This window comes from Peromyscus leucopus, chromosome 15 (genome assembly GCF_004664715.2).
Source record: "Peromyscus leucopus breed LL Stock chromosome 15, UCI_PerLeu_2.1, whole genome shotgun sequence".
Taxonomy (NCBI): Eukaryota; Metazoa; Chordata; class Mammalia; order Rodentia; family Cricetidae; genus Peromyscus; species Peromyscus leucopus.
In genome coordinates, this window is record NC_051076.1 from 8,269,062 (window position 1) to 8,291,019 (window position 21,958).

The window sequence follows — 21,958 nt, forward strand, 5'->3', positions numbered from 1 at the left end:
GATTCTAGGTACAAAGTAGACAAAACAGATCACACCAAGGAAAAGCATCAATAAGCAAAGGAAATAGGTTCCGTGGAGCTCAACCTGCTCGTTTACTTTGTAAAACAGACTGTGGTCCCGGTAGCACTGTAAAACAACCAAATATAGCCAGAGATAAGCGTGGGCGGGGTGGAAAATAGAGGCTAAATGCCGTGCAAAGGCAGCTGTGACATCATAACAGCCCCCATGATTGCGCTGATATGGCCACCCCTTTATTATGACAAGCTTAATTATGACAGGATCCATATCTATCGTGTCTTTGATGGTTGTAAATAAGTCTGAGTAATTCCACCATCACTCTTACCAGAGACACAATAGTTTTAGCCTTTGGGGGTAGCCAAGTGAATAGATGCTGAGAGGATGGATTGAATCCTTGTGCCTTGGGAAGTGAAACAAAACCAGAGCCTGCCCCCCTTTCCTGACTATCAGCTTTTTTATGACTGTTTGGTCTCCTTGGTACTCAGATATCACACCCCTCACTTACAGAATACTCTCCACTATGTCCTAATCTAACCCCACAAAGCCATGATGCCCAAAGAGGAATTCTATCTCTTCCTAGAGTACACACGATGGTGTTCAGAATTAGCTGAACAAAATATTGACCCATTTTGACCAACTTCATATACAGCTTAATAACAGAGTTTAAAACAAACAAAAAATATGGTTGACAGTTTCTATGGATCTGGTAAGGCAGTGTCTACAAACCCTTCATCCTTTGTCTGTGTGTGCAGACAGAACCCAGGACTCAGGGTCATCCTCACTATGAGCAGGGTAAGGAGGAAAGTGTCTTTTGCTGGGATCTGACATACACACCCAGGGACCACTTTCTTGGCTTCTTTTGACTCTGCTATGTTAATGAAACCAATTCAGAACAATGTATTGGGTGACACAGGGAAAACAGGTTCATTAAGATTGTTCTTGAAAAGTTTTCAAGAAAATGTGAGTTATGGGGAGGGGGGCTAACCAGTTGGAGATCTCACCAGAAGGACCAAGAACAATGGTGTTGGACCCTCTTTGTTGAGAGACAATAAGTATCTTCAGCACTCTTCTCAAATCCTCCTGGGCTGGAAGATTGCTTCAGAGGTTTAGAGCACTGTTGATAATCCAGAGGACTGGAGTTTGATTCCCACATCCACAAGGCAGCCCACAATCATATATAATTCCAGTCCCAGGAGATCTAACACCCTCTTCAGGCCTCTTTGGGCACTGCATGACCATGGTACATGGACATACATTCTTACACATAGAATGGGAATAAACAAAATCTCAAATATTTTTATTAAAAGTTTTTAAAAAAATAAAATAAAATCCTCCTATGCTTCAAGGCCTGAGAGTCTAGGAACTACATTTCCCAGATTCCCTTGCAAGTAAGATTCTTGGAGTGATTTGCCACTGAAATCATAGGAAGGTGAAAAGACAGGAAAAAGAGACATTTTTCTCAGTTAGTAGCCACAGGTAGGTGTTCATGTGCATAGTCAGAGGACAGATGGTGGGTTGTATGTCACCTCTATGCAGACAGTTGAGATCATCAGTGTCCACATGTGTAGCTTCCTTGATTTCTTCCTCCCAACCTTCCCAATAGTCCTGTTCACCTTCTAATTCTGCATATGGTAGCCTTTCCTCAGGAGACTATTCCCGGTAGGTAAATCAGAACAGAACTGGGTAGGTATGGTTTCAATAGCAAATAACTCCTGTGATGTCTAGTCTTAACTGCCAATTTGGTACAGCCTAGAATTACCTGAAAAATCTTCATGGATTTTTTTTTTTAATTTTTTATTTATTTAAGTGGTTTGCCAGTACATGTGTATGTGTATCATATATGTGCCTGCCTTCAGAGGTCAGAAAACAGTGTCAGCTCCACAGGAACTGGAGTTACGGTGTGAGTCACCACATGTGTGTGCTGGGAAGCAAACTGAACTGAGATCCTCTGCAAGAGCAGCAAGTGCTTTTAACTGCAAAGCTAGCTTTTAACTGCTAGCTCTCCAAACTCTGGGAAAGAGGGTCTTAAGGAGAAAATACCTAGATCAGATTGGCCTGTGGGTACAGCTATGAGAGTATTGTCTTGTTGATTGATGTAGGAAGACCCAGCCCCTTGTGAGCAGCACCATTCCCTAGGCAGGGGTCATAAGCAGTGTGGAGGGAAGATAGCTAGCTGAGAGCAAGGATGCATACATTTGATTCTCTCTCTGCTGTTACCTTTGGATAAAATGTGAAGCCATGTTCTCATCTTGGCTTCTCAGTGATGGACTGTAACCTGAAATAGCAAGTGAAATATACCCCTTTCTCCCTTAAGTCGCTCGTCAGAATATTTTATCACAGTCACAGAGATGAAACCAGGACAACCCCTGAACTCCACATAGTATAACAAAACGAAGTTCCCTGTCCAGGATGCAGGCTAAGCGGCTTCTGTCTTAAAGTTAGACCATCTAGTTCTGTTGTGTCCTCATTCCTTCAAGGTCCTCAGGGAAGAGGCAGGGGGAGTATAAGAAAAGCGCTCACATGCCCACATGCTCCTAACTCCCTAGCATGGTCCTCCTACTTCAAATCCTATGACAAAGGATTGGTCTCACGGGGCCATAGTCTTCCTCTGTCTGTGTGTAGAGAGCAGAGATGGTATGGTGGCCATCATGTTGTGTCAGACTTTTTAATCTGACTGTGACCACTGTCTTTAGTGCTCAATGCTGTGTCCTGTGACAAAACTCTAAACTATGTGGTGTTGGCATTGTATTCAAGACATGAGCTGTTGGAAGCTCAGACTGCTGGAGACCTATTATCAGGCAGTAGAAAAGTACCCAACAAAACTTCATTTTATCACCTTGAAAATCTGGTCATGTGCCATGAACTTGTAAGGAGAAAAACCCCTGTGCATGCCATGTCTGAGCAATGCAAAAGAAGAACAAGAGAATCCTAGAAACTAACTAGTTTCTAAGAAAAGATTTAAAAGAAGAAAGGAAAAGAAAATAGCTGCTTCTAGATCTCCCTCCTGATACCAATGTCTGCATTAGTCAATGCATGTCATACTTGCTGCTGTAACAAGCAATCCCCAAGATCTCAGAGAACATCTAATGGAGCTCTTCCTCTGAGCAGAGATTGGGGGATGCCTATTTCTTCCACACATAGCTCTGTGTCATTTGGGGGACACCCAGGTTATCCTGACATTATCTACCCAGAAGACAAAGGAGTTGGGAAATTGACAGTTCCTGGATGAGTAATTGATCCCCAGAAGCAAGCCAACATGTGGAAAGGAAGGATCAGTCCTCACTGATCAGCTAGTCATCTTCCCTATGCTACTTGGGTTCTTTATTTCCTGTGTTCTTGCTATGACATTTCTTTTCCTGTCACAGCAAAGCTTCCTTCTGCTCTCAGTACCTCTCCTCATCTTTCCTACGTGTTTTGTCTCCTACTAGATCTCACTGTGGTGCTTGAGTGAGAATGGCCCTCACAGGCTCACACATTTGAATGCTTGGGCTACAGTTGGTGGAACTGTGTAGGAAGGATTAGAAGGCGTGGCCTTGTTGAAGGAGGTGTGACACTGGAGGCCGGCTTTGAGGTTAATGTTCTCTCTCTCTGCTTCACACACATAGGTCAGATGTAAGCTCTGAGCTACTGCTCCAGAGCTATGCCTGTCTGCCTGTCTGCCTCCATGCTCTCCACTGTGATGGCCGTAGACTCACCCTCTAGAACTACAAACCTCACATTAAATGATTTCTTCTATTAGTTGCCTAGCCCATGGTGGTTTGTCACTGCAAACCAATAAGACAAGTAAATAAGACACTCAGTTTTGCTCTTCACAATAATTAATCACAGCATTCCACTCTCTTCTCTTGGCAATTTCTAGCCTGAGGTCAAGACAAGAAGATGGGGTTGTCACTTTGTCCAGAGCCAGAGAGGGGCCCATTGTAGCCACTTTGCTCTCAACTCAAATACCATCTTATTCTCACTGTCGTGATGGACAGCAGAAGGGCAAACCTCATGAGATACAGCAAATAAATTTCTTGGAAGGCTGTAGTTGTACTTTATACTTCTGAATGTTTTATTCTCCGATTTCTTTGAATTCATTTTGGATGTTGAGTGTTTCAAGAGTGGAGTTGTTTCTTCTATATCTGATTCTTCACTGGGCAGTGTTTGCTGGATGAGAACAGTGAAACGGTTAAGACCATTTCTTAGAGTTCATTAACACAGTCGTACTGTTTAGAGCCCTGCTTTACTCATTAATAGAACGCCTATCCCTTTTTGGTATGGGGAAAAATTTAAAATTCTTTTTAAAAATTTATTTTTTATGTGTGAGTGTTTTGCCTGCATGTATGTCTGAACACCACATGTGTGCCTGGTGTCCACAGCAGTTAGAAGAGTGAGTCAGATCCCCTGGACTTGGAGTTACAGTGGTTGTGAGTTGCCCTGTGAGTGCTGAGTCCCAAACCCAGGTCCTCTGCAAGAGCATCATATTCTCTTAACCATTGAGTCATCACTCAGGTCCCTAAAAATTCATTTCTGAAAGTGTCAACTTTGTTTTCTAGCATGCCAATGCCACATTCTTCTATAAAAGGTCACCAACATAAGTGACCACCTCTTCCCATAACCTGCCTCATTCTCTGATTATAGCTTGGGATAAAGACAGAAGGAAAGGGGCTCAAGTCCAGTCCCGATGGTCCCCATCCTCTCCCGTGATGGATTTCACATCCATCTGCCACACAGCCCCACAATCCCTCCTCTGTGGATCGGCATCCAGGTAAAAAAGAGTTTCGGTGAGATGCCTGGGCTCCCAGGTTCACTGCAGAGTGACTGACAGTAGCCAGGACATGAGCATCTTAGTTGTTCATCAGTAGCTAAAGGGATGAAGAACTAATGGCTAGAGAGGTAGCTCAATGGTTAAAGGCACTGGCTGTTCCTCCAGAGAACCTAACACCCGCATGGAAGCTCACAACTGCTATAACCCAGTTCTAGGGGATCTAATGCCCCTTTCTGGCTTCCAGGGGCACTGCACACACTCACATAACACAGGCAAGACACCGATACACAAAAAAATGAAAAATAAGTCTTTTTTAATAATCATGCTGCATGTGTCACATCATACATGTGTATAGTTTGATTGGTACCACACTATTTCTATAAAAGTTGCATGGAATTAGCATAATAATGATGTGGGGGGAGTTTAGTGTAGAAAATGAAAAAATTATGAATCCTCACAGTTTTAATAGAAACAATAACAATTGCTAACATTCCTTGAGCACTCATTATATGGCAGGAGCTGTTCTAAGATTTTCATGTGTGTCTACTTAGCCACCCTCGGAGCTATCTTATCAGCACCCTTACTTATTTAGGTTATTTATTTTTGCAGATGATGAAAATAAGGACTTGAGTTGCAGTAACATGAAACTAGCAACTGGTGGGATAAGAAATTATTGAAAATAAGAACATTATAGACCCATTTGTCATCCACAGGAATCAGAATTGGAGAGGCAGCTCCCAAGCTCACAGCCTGAGATTCACCTGCACAATGAAAGGCAAGAAGACTCCGGAAGCCCTGGCCTCCTTTCTCAGTCAAAATGTCAGTGCTTTGGATGCCACCCTGCACACCCTTAGGCTGGTCCCTCAGCCATCCCCAGGCCAGGGGCGTCTGGTGCCAAGAGCTCTTCTGTTCTGTTGAAAGTGGAGGATGCTCCCTTCTGAAATAAGTACAAAGAGCTAGCACATTTAACTAGTTTATGCAAAGCACAAAGCAGGAACTGCCATCTGGAGGAACACACCAACGCCATGAGCCATCAGGCCCCTTTCAAGACTTTGGCATCTAAAATCAACATTTTTTAAGGTCTGGAGGGTCCACATGACTCCCAGATTCATTGCGTGTGATTCCCCACCCTCCCTTCTGTTGCTGGCCATCCACTCTCCTGTCAGGTATTTCCTCCAGCTTTAAAAAATAGGTGGAGGATGGATGGGTAGGTTATGGGTTGATGGATAGATGACAGATAAACCCATCAGTCAATAGACAGATGATAGATACATAGGCAATAGACAAATTTTACATTTTCTCAGTAATATAAAGATTTCTGAGAGATGACCTGAATATTAAAAGTTTCTTTGAAAGACAATAAAAAAATAAATTCTTCGGTGAGGTATGTCAACACATGCCTACAAATCTCAACATTCAGGACCCCTTCAGGAGGATTCTGAGTTCAAGGCCACTCTGATCTGAATAACAAGTTCCTGGCCAACTCTATTACATGGAAACACACACACACACACACACACACACACACACACACACACACACACACAGAGGCACACACACATGCATATAAATAATGGAATAATGGTCTGTCCATGCCATGGCACATATGTGGATATCAGAGGACAATCTTTGGGTGGAGGTTCTCACATGTCCACCTTGTTTGAGACAGGGTCTCTTCTACACCATGTACCCCAGGTTATCTTAACTGGCTGAAGTGTTTCTGGAGACTCCTGTCTCCACCTCCCATTTCCCATAGATGTGTGACTCTTACAGACACTTGTGCTACTGTGTCCCCAGCCTTTAGGTGGCTGCTAGGGATACCGCCCTGGGTTTCCAGATTTGAGTAGTAACCACTTTACCCAGAGTGTCATCTTGCCAGCCCATGACCTTCCTTTGTCTAAGGTCAAATAAACCTACCCTTATGTGGCCCAAATCCCATTGGGACTTTTCCTCTGTCATTCCAGAGGGCCACATCTGTGGCTGCTGCTGTCTCTTCGATCATCAACTCTTAGTCTTTCTTCCATTCCTAACTTCAAGGATTCTTGGCAGACAGGCACACAAAGGACAACTTGGGTACCAAGTCATTATAAAGGAGTTTCTTGTCCTGGTACCAGACTCAGGAAGTGGAGATAGAGACACACGCAGGGGTGACAGGAATGAAAACAGGCAAGATGCTGACCATGTTAACTGAAGAATTATGGGCAAATAGACAAAATGGAGCTCAGAAAAGCCGCTATGGTGACTTCTAAGGGAAGGTGGTCCAACTACATGGGCTGAGAAGGGACAGGAAACCTATCTAGAACGAAGTCATCCAAAAGCCTGTAATCAAGTTATCTGGAGCACAGGAACAGTGAGAGAAGAAGAGCAGACAGGGCACATGGGTGAAATGTGCTCATCCGTCCCCTCTCCTCTCCTCAGGTCCCTGTCACCACAGCCAAGGGAGAAAGGCAGCGGACCATGGAGCCCGGGGTGCAGGTGGCTAGGCAGCACCATCCATCCTGCCCTGTAACCCCCATGTCCTCCTGGCTGTGGACGTGTGCTGAGCCTCGGCCAGAGAGCTGTCCTCCTTAGCATTACTGATCAACTACTGGTATTATGATTTCGATCCTAAATGTCCCCCAATAGCTGGTATGTTGAATCTTCAGCCTCCAGCTGTTGGGTGGAACCTGAAGGGAATAAGTGAATCAGTAGGGGCAGGGCCTTCAAGAATGCGCTGGGCTCACAGCCCTTTCTTCTTACTAACTATTTGGCTTTCCTGGACACCCCGCCAGCACATGAGCAGCTTTGCTCTTTAGTCACAGTGCTTCCCTTCACCACATGTCCACAGCGATGAAGCTAAATGTCCACATGGTAGAACCTACAGAAACTGTGTGTGAGTAGAAATAAATGTTTCTTTATAAATTGATTTTTCTCAGGTATTTTGTCAACTAAAGATAGCATGTCTGGTTATAAACAATTAAGTGATTTGTTTTGATTTTTTTTCAATGTATGTCCAGAGTCTCATTTTATAATAAGCCTAATTTCGAGGTTCCTGAGGAAAAGAAGCTAAAATTTGCTTAAGGAAGACCACAAGCTAAAAGTTGGTCAAATGAGTGACATTTGTTTGTCCTGCGAGCAGAAAGCCCTACGAGTTCAAAAGGCAGGCTGAGGGTCTGAGCGGCAGCTTGTGTTGGCTCCTAGTGTTTCAAGTCCATTTCTGCTGCCTCTCTTCCCAAGTTCTGCTTGTCAGAAGCAGGGGAGGGGTGTGGGGAGCAGGCAGAGAAACAGAAGCATGGGAGGGGTGTGGGGAGTGGACAGAGAAACAGAAGCAGGGGAGGGGTGTGGGGAGCAGGCAGAGAAACAGAAGCAGGAGAGGGGTGTGGGGAGCGGGCAGAGCAGCAGAAGCAGGGGAGGGGTGTGGGGAGCAGGCAGAGCAGCAGAAGCAGGGGAGGGGTGTGGGGAGTGGACAGAGAAACAGAAGCAGGAGAGGGGTGTGGGGAGCAGGCAGAGCAGCAGAAGCAGGGGAGGGGAGTGGGGAGCAGGCAGAGAAACAGAAGCAGAGGAGGGGAGTGGGGAGCGGGCAGAGAAACAGAAGCAGGGGAGGGGTGTGGGGAGCAGGCAGAGAAACAGAAGCATGGGAGGGGTGTGGGGAGCAGGCAGAGCAACAGAAGCAGGGGAGGGGTGTGGGGAGCAGGCAGAGCAGCAGAAGCAGGGGAGGGGTGTGGGGAGCGGGCAGAGAAACAGAAGCAGGGGAGGGGTGTGGGGAGCAGGCAGAGCAGCAGAAGCAGGGGAGGGGAGTGGGAAGCAGGCAGAGCAGCTGGTCCCACCACCAGGCTGATCTGACGGGAGCAAACCACCCCCCTTCTTTTCTTAGCACTTCTTTCAATCCCAGCTTATTCGCTTCCTCATTATCTGCAGCTCCTCAAGACAGAACCATTTTCAGGTACATTTAACCTTCAGATTTCAGAAGAAATGCTGACACCCCCACCACACACACACACCAGAAAGCTGGTTCATGGCCCTTCCAGAGACAGACCTGAGGTTGGAGCCCATCAAACTCCAGCTTCGTCACTTACAGTGGGAGCAGAGACAAGTCTGCGGGTCCGGAGTTTCCTCACCTGCAGAACGGACGGGGCAGGAGGGGCTGTGCAGCCCGAGCATCTTCCTTGTCGCTCTTAGCAACAAGACTGGCTTCAGATGGTACCACCACCCGTTACGGTCCTATCCAAGCCCTTGTCCTACCACTCCTGGACATTTGGTAACTTGCTGCAGACATGCTGTGACAATGGACGCTGGCATGTTATTGAAGTGACATTCTCTAACTCCAGGGGCTGAGGAGCTTGTTGCTATCACAAACCCCCCTTCGGGCCAGACCTTTGGGTGTCACTTACACCAGTTTGGAAATAATCTACTTGCTCACCCTTCCAGCAGAGGATGTCATGATTGGTTAATGGAAAGTGACAGGGGGGATAGAGTGAATAAGAGGGGGAAGGTTTGGGGTGGGGGAAAAAAGAGCCTTTTTCTTTTGGGGAATGCGGAGCGCTTAAGCACACCATGTTAAATCGTGCGTGTCAAATAACGGACTAATTAAGAACCTTCATCCGTTGGTGTGTGTGTGTGTGCGTTTTCACATCTCATTTTTGTCGTCTTTTCAAAGATGTATTTTCAAAGTGCTTCAAGCGCTCTGTATAAGTGCTAACGGGGAAGAGAAAGAAACCTTGCCCATCAGAGAAGGAAGCAGCCAGCGTACAATGGAAAACACATGGAGGGCTGGGGGAGAAGTTTTATCATCATAGTAGCAACTTCTTGAATAATGGAATTTAATAGCATATAATAAACTGTGATCCGAGAGAACTCTGATTCATTCCCACTAATTGTTCTAGCCGGTGAAATGAAGGCAAAGTTTATCACGACAACATGCTGTTAAAGACCGTGGAGCACTGCAGGGAACAGACGATTGTGCCCAGCTGCCTCCCTCCTCCCTCCCAGAGGGCACTCGGTCCTTGCCCTCCAAAACCCAACTGTGCCTCCAACTTTCAATGGCAACCCCAGTTCTAAGACTTTAAAGTCACAAAAATGTAATTTTTTTTGCAATCAACAAACTATTGTATTCTGCAGAGAACAGAGGGGCAACCAGACACAAAGCCGCCAATTAGGTTATAAAGAATAATAACTAATATGCTTTCATGGCGATGCCAAAAAGTACGAAAACCTATAATAAATTTAATTGGGCACACGATCATAAGCACTGTTTTCTACCTACAAACTTCTGCTATATTAAGCTAGACTCCAAATAGAGAAACACATTTTTATCATTGTGATTGAAAAGTATGCTTTTTTTCACTGCATTCTAATTTGGATCATTTTACCAATGTCAAAAAACGGGAAGGTATAATTAGGAAAAAGAAATTACGTTCTCTGTTGTTAGTCATTGGTCATGTCTAAGCATTAAAAATGAGTGAAGAAATTAAAGCAATTATCTGAATAATTCAGGTGCACCCCTAGGTCAGAGGTCTCTGATAAAAAAATATTATCTTTACCTGAATTAGTAAGGTAATAATCTTGGTTTTCTGCTTTATTTTCTAAGTGTGGGACTATCTATAGGTGAAGAATCCTTTGTACTCACTTTCAATAGTTTTTTTTTTCAATTTTCCTGACAATTAAAGGGTATGTTATTTTTATGCAATAGAAATAGCTAAAATTCTACAGCGCATTTTGCAAAGTAGCTATCAAAATTACTGAACAAAAACCAGCGAAAGATTCCTTCCCTTTCCCTAAAAAAAAAAAAAAAAGGTCAAGAAACTTTGATGGCCCCACTGGGGAGCTGAGGTGGAGTGAACCCACACATGTGGATGGGGAATCTAACATGAGAACTAGCACTGGACACACGATGGGCAGCTAATAGTGAGAACATGGCTAAAAGAGATTAAGGTTCAAATTAAGGTCAGGGGAGAGACGACAGAGGAAAGCTGCCGTCCCATGGCAGTTTAAGTGAGACAGTCCCCCCTGAATCGGGCTTTGGGTGAAAAATGACCCTGTTGGGGTTAATAAAGAGGCCGGGCATTTGTTTGGACTGAGACTTCAATTAAAATGTTATTTGGGGCAGCCAGAGCTAATGTCGTGCTTAGAGGTAAACTGAAGTGCCTTTTGAGAAGATGAAAAAGAAAGGAAAAAAGAGAGAGAGAGAGAGAAAGAAGAATGAAAGAGAGAGAAAGAGAGAGAGAAAGAGAGACCACCTAATCTGTCACAGGCTCTGAAAAAGTGGCAGGAAGAATTGTGTGAGCTGGACCGGAGCCCAGCTCAGCGCTCAGCAGCAAGCGTTCTTAAGGGTTCTGTGACATCATCTGAGGCAGCTGAGGTCCTGTGAGTTTTTGATTGTTGTACTGGGTGAGGAGGCTACTGTTCAGCTGAGCCTTCTTTGAGACAAAGGGGGAAAAAATCTGGTTGATGTAATATGCCAAGTTTTTCTCTTTTTTTTTTTTTTAATGCCACAAAAGGGGTGGGGCCAATTATTCTGGGTCTCAGTCTCATGTCCCTACCCAGAGACAAAGTTGGTTGAATTTCTCAGCCTATATCAATTTGCACACAGACAAAAAAAGCCCAGGAGGTCGGTGCAATCCCCACCCCCAAGCCTTCCTTCCCTCAGTATGCACCCCACATCTCCCAACAATCTCTAGGCATGTTTACACTGGCCAGAAGCGGGCATTCTGGTCACAAACTTCCATGTTTCCCTGCTTTGATGCGGCTTGTAGCTTAAAGGACGGGAGGCATTGTAAGTTTTAAAACTACAGAGCTGGGGCTGGAGAGATCTCTCAGTCCACAGAGCGGCTGCAACGTCAACATGAGGACCAACATTTGATTCCCAGAACCCATGTAAGAAGTCAGGTGTGCTTACAAGCCCAGCATTGGAGAGGCAGGGACACAAGGGTCCTTGGGCTCACTGGACAGCCTTCCCACCTACTCAGTGAGTTCTAGGACTGTAGGGTATCCTGTCTCACAACCAAGGAAGGCAGCACCTGAGGGAGGACATGCAAGGCTAACCTTTGGACTCTGAAACATGTTTGTACACACACACACACACACACACACACACACACACACACGTACAAATAGGCATTGATAACATTAATAATCTGAAGAAGAGAGAGATTACAAACCATGCCAATGTTTTCTTAGCTAACTCCATCAGCAGCAATGCAAAGAGTCCATCACAAGTGCCTGCAGGCTGAGGAAGCTGAGTACATGTGATATTCTGTTGGGCAACTTGAATCCAGTCACAGAGATTTGCAAAGAGTCACACAGAGAGATGTTGGCCAACAAAAATAGTATGGCTAAGAGTGGAACTTCCCCAGCATTTCTTGTGTGATCTGAGGGACAGACTGACAGCTAAGGTAGAGGACCAGGAGAGGTCCTCAGGCAGAGGAAAAGGCCATGCTCTCACCAGGAAGGAACAAAGCAGAGGTGGGAAGGGCCCTCCATTCCTGTCCCTGGTCTCTGTGTTTAGTTATTGTTGCCAGGAATAGAGAAGGGACCCAGTTCGGCTCAATCCTCTTCTCAACTTTGCACCCCCAAAATATTTTGCTAATCAAGGATATCTAATCTTCGGGATGTTCTTTGTGTGTGGGTGGGGGGGGTACATATGCTTGTATATGTTCATGTGCATGGGTGTATGTATGTGCATACAGAGGCCAGAAGTTCACACTGTGTCTTCCTCAAAAGCTCTCTTTTTGAAACCTGTCTCTCACTGAACCGAGAGCGTATGGATTGGCTAGACTGACTGGCCAGCAAGCCCCGAGGCCCCGCCTGTCTTCATGTCTCCAGTTCAGAGACTGAAGGTGTGTACAGTCACACCCGAGTTTCACGGGACGTGGGGACCCAAATCCCAGTCCTCATGTTCACACTGCAAGCACTTTACCTGCCAGGCTTTTAGCCCTCAGTCTTCAGAACATCCTTAAGAAGATAACGTTGGCTTAAAAAGAAGAAGGGATGGGAAGACGTTAAGAACCAGACACAGTGATAAGATACAACATGGAAAAGGCTTTAAACACAGAATGCCAATAATGAGGTCATTGTAACCAGAGCAGGAAGACAGCTAGCTGAGAAGTCACACAACTTCCACGGGTGAGTACCACATCTTCACAAGTAGAGGCAAAATCTGCCAGGTCCAGATTGGCTTTGTTAGTCATTTAAAAACACGTATGTTGATCACAGTGGGGAAAAGTCCTCCTCCTCATTGCAAAATAGTTGATCATCACTATAAATAGAAGGAGAACAGGGATTCTTTCAGGCATGAACATTTCATTCACAGCCAGTCTCAATTTGGTTAAGAAGAAAGCATATGATTCCTTCACTAGACAGGCATGGATGTGACTAACTCTAAACGGAGGTCAGGGTTGACCACAGCTCATCCTGCAAACATGGTTAACACATGGCCTACATGGCCCTGGATACAGTCAGGGAAACAGGTTCCAAAAACATAGAATTGTACATTCAGCTGATCCCTAATTGCAGTCTTTTTATCCTTCAGGTCTACTTGAACTGGCAGGATTCCCATCTGGCAAATGCTTGTGGGGCATTTTCTCGGGTACCAGGCTCTGTGGTAGGTACTGAGAGCTCGGTACTGAGTAGTCCTCCTCTTGGCACCCTCCGGCCAGCTTCAGTTCTGTTTGCCCTGCCCTGGCTTCACTTGTGTCCATAGCATGTGCACTACCTGGTGTTATAAGAGAGCCATGGTCATTTCCTGCTCATGGACTGAAATATACGTTCCATGAGGCAAGGACTTTGATGTCTTATTGCATGACCTCCCAACAGCTAACCCACAGGAAGCACTCAGAGAACATGGCTGGATGATTAAACAACTTACTTTGGTTTTGATAAGCAATCGGCATGTGAGACCAGGGTTTCTAGATGAGGCAGCGGCCCTAGCCTGCTTTCAGTTGCTGTGATTAACGCCTTGAGCAGCAGCCTGGGGAGGAAGGGGTTTCCTTCATCTTACAGGTTACAATCCACTGTGAAGGGAAGACAAGGTGAGAATTTAAGGCAGCAACTGAAGCAGAGGCCAGGAGGAGCACTGTTTTCTGGATTGCTCTCCATGGCTCACACAGTTTGCTTTCTCATACAGCTAAGAACCATCTGCTCAGGGGTGGCACTGCCCACAATGGGCTGGACCCATCCACATCAACCATCCATCAAGAGAATGTCCCCACACATTTGCCTATGGGTCATTCTGATGGAGGCAATTCCTCAACTGAGGCTCTCTCTTTCCAAATGGCTCTGGATTGCATTAACTTGACAGAAACTAACCAGAAGACAACCTTTCTCACACAAATGAATTTTAAATTGGACCTTAAAAAATTAAGAATTTATGTAGAGAAGGGATCAGGGGTTTATTGGCCAGCATCTTTGTAACTAATAAAATGCCTGAGGTAGGGCACTCTATAAAGAAAGGTTCATTTAGCTCAGGATCTTGAAGGCAGCACATGCAAGCAAGCTCCAGGGCCTGGACCCTGGTGAGGAGCTTCTATAAGACTTCTCTCTCTCCTCATAAGACTGTCGTGCCCCATTCATGGGAGCTCCACTCTAAGTAACCTCCTCCACAGACATCTAATCACCAGAATGGGGTTGAGTTCTACTCTCCTAACACTGCTGAGATCTGAATTCAGAGCTTAAAACTCTTGGGTGATCTTAGGAGTGCAGGACATATTTCAACCACAACAGGATGATTTTCAAGAGAGGCCATACACATAGATACATTCCAGGTGTTAGAATAAAGGGTCAGGGGGAAGACATGGATATCCTAGGAGAAAAGAGCAAGATATCAGAAACCCAGAACAGGAAAGAGATTACATGAAAGCTTAGGACATTGGGGCTTTTAGACTTCCTTCTAAGAGCCCTGACATGAGTATTAAGCAAGAACACGACTAAACCTCCAAATCTATGGTTCTCAGAAAAAACATTAAAGGCAAGAGTGTCAAAATGAGCATGCCATTGGGTATAAAATGGCTGTAGTCATTTAGGGAGACAAGAAGGAAGAAGGAAAAAATCTTAGATTTATCAGACATCTGCCGGAAGCACCCCAACAGCAATGGACCAAATGGAGAACATGACAACAAAGCAAAGATTGGCCTCTGCCAGCTAGAGAGAACCAAGTGTACTCATGGAGATGTTAGAATTAAGAGAGAAGCCACAGCAGAATTTGTCTCACTGTCTCTTTCCTCTTGAATGCCATCCCTGGGCTGGGGGTGTGGCTCAGATAGAAAGTGCTTGCTAGATAAGCATGAGGTCTTTCTTCAATCCTCCATCACCCACATAAAAACAAAACAAAAAACCAACCAACAAACAACAACAACAACAACAAAAACATGTACTTGAAACACCAGCACTAGGAAGGTATATAGGTGGATCCCCAGGGCTTACTGGTCAACCTGCCTATTCCAATAGCCATGCTCCAGGCCAGTAGCAGAGCTCCAGTCTCAAAAGTAAGGTAGAAGGCTCCTAGAGAATGACACTGGAGGCTGACCTCTGCCCCATCACACACCCTCAAGGAAAATATATTAAGAAAACACAAAATTCAAGACAACAATCTAACAGAGAGAATGATTGTTCACAGTGAGTGACAAAATATCCTAGTTTCTTTCTGTTGCTATGACAAACACCATGACCAAAGCAACTTAGAGGAGGAAAGGGTTTGTCTGGCTACACTTCCAGGTCACAGGCCATCACTAAGAAGTCAGGCCACAGACTCAAACAGGAACTTGAACTAGAAACCATGAAGGAACACAGCTTGCTTTCTTGTTCAGACTTATCCTTCTCTGGCTTTCTTATATAGTCCAGGTTTGCCTACACAAAGATAGTGCTACCCCCAGTCTGGCCTGTGGTGGTATTGTGCTCCCCAAAATATTGTGTACTCTAATAAATTTATCTGGGGTCAGAGAACAGACAGCCACTAGATACAAAGGCTAGAAAATGGTGGCACTCACACCTTTAATCCTAGCATTCCAGAGATAGAAATCCCTCTGGATCCCTGTGAGTTCAAGGCCACATTGGAAATAGCCAAGCATGGTGACACACGCCTTTAATCCCAGAAAGCCAGCCTTTAATCCCAGGGAGTGGTGTTAGAAAACAGAAAGATATATAAGGCGTGAGGACCAGAAACTAGAAGCATTGGGCTGGTTAAGATTTTGGCTGGTTAAGCATTCAGGCTTTTGAGCAGTAATTCAGCTGAGACCCATTCCGGATGAGGACTCAGAGGCCTCCAGTCTGAGGTGACAAGACCAGCTGAGGATCCGGCGACGTGAGATAGCTGTGGCTTGTTCTGTCTCTCTGATCTACCAGCATGGACCCCAATAACTCGCCTCGGGTTTGATTTTATTATTAAGAACTTTTAAGATTCCTGCTACACTGGCCCCAGGCATCAATTAGCAATCAGGACAATCCTCCATAGATGAACCCACAAGATGATCTGACCTAGGCCATTCCTCAGTTGAGACTTTCTTCTCAGAAGACTCTAGGCTGTGTCAAATTGACAGTTCAAGCCAATCAGCTCACAAGCTTCCACATTCCATCTTTCCCTCAATCTCCACCTTTTATAAGGTTCATTTACGTAATGGGTTCTCTGACAAAGTATAATTTAGTTCCAGCAGGATATAGTAGCAGTGTATAATTCCAATACTTAGGATGGTGGGATGAGTTTGGGACTAACCTAGGCTACATGGTAAGCTTGAGGAAGCCTTGGTTTCCCAGCAATAACTTTTCTAAAAAAATTGTTTTTGGTTCATTATCAAAATTAAAAATACCAGTATTGTGATATTCTATAAAAAGAGGAAAAGGAGTCATGGAGACATTGAGGTAGATGTGACTGCATGTGAGTCATAGGCCTATGCCAGAGCCAAGAGGACACACTATGAAGATCCAGAGAAAAAGCTGAGAATCTCTGCCACCTGCTGCTCCACCACAAAGGCTGTATGCCATTAAAGAGGCAGAATAGGGAGACCATGTGTGTTAACTTGGAACACAGTCTGTAGGAGCATTTCATACAGATAGATCAAGACTGTAAAATTCTCAAACCAATGGCAATTTAGAAGTTGGGATGTCTCAGACAGGATGGCTCTGCTAAAAAGGACGTGTTTGTTAGATCATAAAAGACATGTCTACTAACAATTCCCAGGGTCTGAGGAAAATAACACACCATTGTGAAGTCAATACCCCTTGGGGAGAAAAATATAACTCATTGATAGAAATTGATTTTTCTTTTCCTTCAGAAATTCCCGAGGGGTAAACAACGATTTTTCTTCATAGCAAATACAACTAAATAAGGTGATGTGAAGGCCTACGCCCCCCAGCCTCCTGTCATGAGCACGAAACTCAAAATGATTAGTGTAACTGTGGATGCCTTCTGACCTGTGGGAAAGCGGGCTCTAATTCTATTTGTTTCAACTTCACTTTAATATCCAGGCTATGGAACCTCCAAGATAAGACAAAGCTGTGCTCCCAGCTTTACTTGACAGGGCTAGTATGAGCAAAACACTTATGGTGCTTTGAAGATCTTAGAGTTTTTAACTAATACATTTAATAACAACTATTTTTCTTTACATTTTTCATTTTTTCTCCCTTACCCTTCTACTCCTACTTGTATGCGTAAACCCTTCAAAAGTCCACAGCAACCTCAAAACTAAACACTCGTGAACTTCACACATGCAGGAAACTTTCATGAAGAAATGGACAGTAAGACTGAATTTAATATACTTTACATTCTGTTTGTTGGTTCAAACCAGTGATATTTACTTATTGATGAGGCTACAGTAAGTTACAAGTTATCTGTGCCACAAATTGTCTTCCTAGGCCAAATATGAGACTGAACAAAAGCTTGTTTCCTACCCTATTTGAAACTCAAACCTTGGATGAGAAAGGACAGATGGATGACTGGGGGTATGGGAGGAGATGTTATTCAATTCATGTTTGTTGAAATGGGTGCCACAGATCACTGGCAGAATTTCCACTGATTGACAGCTCCCCTGAGCAACGATGGATGAATCCAGCACCCAGATGACTGGGTTCTCTGAGGAGAGAGCCCAGTTGGTGCTTCGAGGCTGCGACCCAACAGAAGGAACTGGAAATCAGCACCTCTCATGTGTCTTGTGCTTTGACCCTTTGATGGGGATGGAAGCTCACCAATCACGTTCTTGCAGTCATCCCTCTCCCATCTGAAGGAATATTCTTTCCAGGTGGTTTGAACAGGCAAACTTGGGAGTAAAGTTCACCAATGTGTTACATACAGTCGTGACCCACAGGTTGGCCTCGGGAAGCATCAAAGCAAATTGATTTTATTCATCTAATGGTACATATAAACTACATGCCTGGGGTCACATTACACATCTATAGAAAAACCGTAGGGAACAAAACAAAAACCAAAAATGTAAATTAAAACAAACTTAACATTTGGTTCATCTCATAGATAAAGGGCATGCTGCCATGAAGGCATGACAACCTGTATTCCATTTCCAGACTTATATAATGAAAGAAGAGATCTAAACTGATTCCCACAAGTTGTCCTCTGAGCTACACACAAGCACATACACACACACACACACACACACACACACACACAGAGACAGACAGACAGACAGACAGACAGACAGAGACAGAGAGAGGCAGAGACAGACAGAGACAGACAGAGACAGACAGACAGAGAAGGAAAAGGCAGCAATGACTAGACCACATCTGGCATATGATTCAAAGTGACCCAGAAGTAGAAGGGAACTCCAAGCTGCTCTGTATTCCTACATGTAGCCAAGGTTTCCAAAAGTGAAATGTACAGAAGTTATCAAAGGATAGACTTCACCCCAAGGGTAGACTTCACTGGTGACCATAGGCATGATCTTATCCACCCACAGGTGCATCTATGGCTGGCTGAGTAGACAGGCCTCCTCATGAAAGGTTCTGCGAAGTGTTTTTCCAGAGCAAGGTCTGAAGATGTCAGCATAATGAAACTGACCGGACCACAGACGGATAGGCAGTGAATCTGAGGCAGAATGGCCATCTGCCTTGTGTTTCTATCATTAACATGCTCAAGATTCAACGGCAGGCAGCTCAGAGCGGGTCTACCACATACCCTTTTCTCCTTTCCCTTCAGGTTACTTTCTCTGGTCCATTCCCAGTATTCGGGTCAGAATGGTTGTGCTCGCAGGGCGTGGTAATTAATTCCTGGGCCCATAGTATCCATAGTATCCATAGTATCCTGGGCTCCCTTCAAAACTTAGCTTCTCAGTCCTTTTCTCAGTCTCTAGGGGGAGCAATGGCCTTTCTCTCTGTAGTTCTGGGGACACTCTGACTGAGAATGGCTCCTCAGTCCCAGGGCTGCCTGACTGCAGAAGACCTCTTGCCAAAGGATGGAGTGAGCACATGCAGCTCAGGCCCAGCTGCCCCAGATAAGAGGTGGCCCGTGTTAACACGCAGGCTTCCTCTGCGTCTCAGCAGGGCCTTCCTTTTCCAAACAGTCTCCCTTTAATGTTGGCCAGTGTTGTTTTTCCATTGACTCAACATCTAGCCTCTGGTGGTAAGCCAGTAGGGAAAGCTGGAGCGGGGGAGGGGACCAGGGGCCAGAGGGTGCCTAAGCCACAGAAAGATGGACAGTCAGCCACATTGCCAAACAGGCTGGACACCTGCTTCGGAAAGACAGTGACGGAGTCTCAAAGCCATGCTTCCTCTCCATCAGCCTTTCCTCCACTCCCTTATGTCAGCAGGGGGGCCCCTACCCCTGCACACCTCACCTGACCTCACTTCAGCTGGAAACCTTGAAGGGTGCATAACCTTTTGTTAGAAGTGTCACTGTGTTGTTTAAAGGAAAGGAAAAGAAAGGTGATTAAGTAACATTGAAGAAGGCAAAGAACATGTAGGAGAGCCAGGCTGAGAACAGGGCTCAGCGGCGGAATGTGTGCTTAGAGTAGGCAGAGCCCTAGATTCAGAGCCAAGCACCCCCCCTCCTGAGAAGATAATTCTAGGGAAGAAAAGATGAAAGGAAACCACTGGGGTGTGGGAGAACTAGAAAGAGGACAGTAAAAAGGAAGACAGGGAAGAAGAGATGGAATTGTGAGATGAACATTCTAGAAAAGATGAAAGCCCCAGAGATGGGGTAAACAAAGAAGGTGGAAAGAGTAAAAAAGAGAAAAGAAATCAGGGTGAGAAGGAGAGAAGGGAGGCATGGAATAAAAAGGGAGGGAGGTCAGCTTTTCTACGCCGTTCAGAATGAGCTGCTTCCCCCAGAAGCTGTTTCTGGAGCCCCAGGAGAGGGCACAGGGTTGAGGGTGGACTGCGACTTCTCAGGAGCTGCTCTGCACAGTCCAAGGTCAAAGGGCATCTTCAAAACCAAATCTTGATCAGAGCCAGCTAAATGTTTTGACTTGAGGGAGACACCTCGGATTAAAAAGCAAAATAGAGCAGTGTGGGGAAGAAAGGGACAAGAAAAGAGAGAGAATTTAAGAAGTGAAAGAACCCCGTAGGAGACACAAAGGGGATGCTAGAAAACACTTCGGAGCCAGCCACCGTCCCCTAACACGCTGTAAAGATCGCCAAAGACAAGATGTCACGTTAGCTTAGCGAGACTGACGCAGCACTTGGTCTCCTTCCTGCTCTAATCTCTCCCTGCACACTGCAGAAACACACACCACGTTTAATAGGATTAGCCTGCCCCCCTTTTCAGTTTTTACAATTCTATTTCAACAAAATGGGCATCCTCGGATCCACCAGCTTTCCGTGGTGCACGGTGAAGCCCGGCACACACAGCCTTGACCCTTCACAGGCTTGACTTACATCTGGAGGGAAAACATCAGCAGACAACTTGGTACTTTTTCTCCATTCAGTGAGTTTGCTGTGGGAATGTCCACAGTGGGGGTGGGGGTGAGGACATTTATGGTAGGATAATCAAAGAAAAGCTGAAGCCATAAGAATTGGTCTTATTGAATCTAAACAGGGGCTGGGGAGGTGGCCCAGAGGTTAAGCGCCTGGGACGCTCTTACAGAGGACCTGCTCTGGGTTCTACTCTCAGAACCACCTGTAACCCCAGGTCCAGGATAGCCAATGCCTTCTTCCGACCTTTACAGGCACTACAGACACACATGGTACATATATATACATGCAAGAAAAACACTTATACACGCAAACAAACAGATAAACTGTTCCTGCAGAGGTATCTATGGCCTAAAAGAGAAACTGTCTCAGCTGTGACTATAGGATGACCTGTGAGTTGTGTAACAATTTCCTCCAGGACTGAAACATTCAATCTCACAAACACTCCTAAAATAAGAAGATAAACAACTAAAAATAGCTTCAGGAAGTCCCTGAAACTGAATGGACTCACTAGGCCCCCTCCCTGCCAGAGTAAACAATACACACTGAGAGTCTCCCTCAGGAGGAGTGAAGCCAAGCTGCAAGGCAATGACACTCCAACCTATAGAGTGGCCCGCAGGTTGTTCAGTGAGCTCCAGGTTTCCCAGCTTTTGTGAGCTGTCACCAGTGCTGGGGTGGACCTTGGTGATTGAGTCATTTCTGCTCCTGTAAGTAACCCCTCAATAAAACTCACTGGTTCACCAAGATGGACTCCAGTGGTTTATGCTTTGGACTGTCATGGGATCCCTAACTGGGGTGAGTAGACGTGTGTTTTATCTCCCCAGGAAAAGTTTCATCACACTGTTGTGTGATGTGTTGTGTGTTGTGTAGGTTCCAATCTGGGCTCTGCCATTCACTGTCTTTTGGGCTTGACCAAGTTGTGAGACCTCCTCCTGTCTCAGCTGACTCATCCAAGCTATGTGGATAGCCCTGGCTGTTGGGAGAATTACATACAACACACTTGATGTCTTCACTAAGATTCCTATACTTGATTATGATCCTGCAATCAGGACACTCAAATCCATTGTGCATTTTAGGTCACTACATTTTCCTCTTGTCCCAAAGGCCATCCATATTTAAATGACAGTCTTTTCTCATCCTCCATGACCTTTTCTTTTCTTTTTAAAATTTATTTTTAATTGTGTGTGTGTGTGTGTGTGTGTGTGTGTGTGTGTGTGTGTGTGTGTAAGGTATGTGCATATGAGTGCAATTGCCAGCAGAGGACAAAAGAGGGTGTCAGATTCCCTGGATCTGGAGTTACAGAGAGTTGTAAATTATCCAAGATGGGTTCTGGGAAACAAACCCTAGACTTCTGGAAGAGCAGCAAGT

At 45.2% G+C, this 21,958-nt stretch overlaps 1 long non-coding RNA gene across 1 annotated transcript in view; it reads right to left on the reverse strand.

Moving 5' to 3' along the window:
- Positions 1-21,958, reverse strand: part of LOC114698224 — a 41,357-nt gene that overhangs the window by 10,755 nt on the left and 8,644 nt on the right. The gene's annotated exons all lie outside the window — the stretch shown is intronic.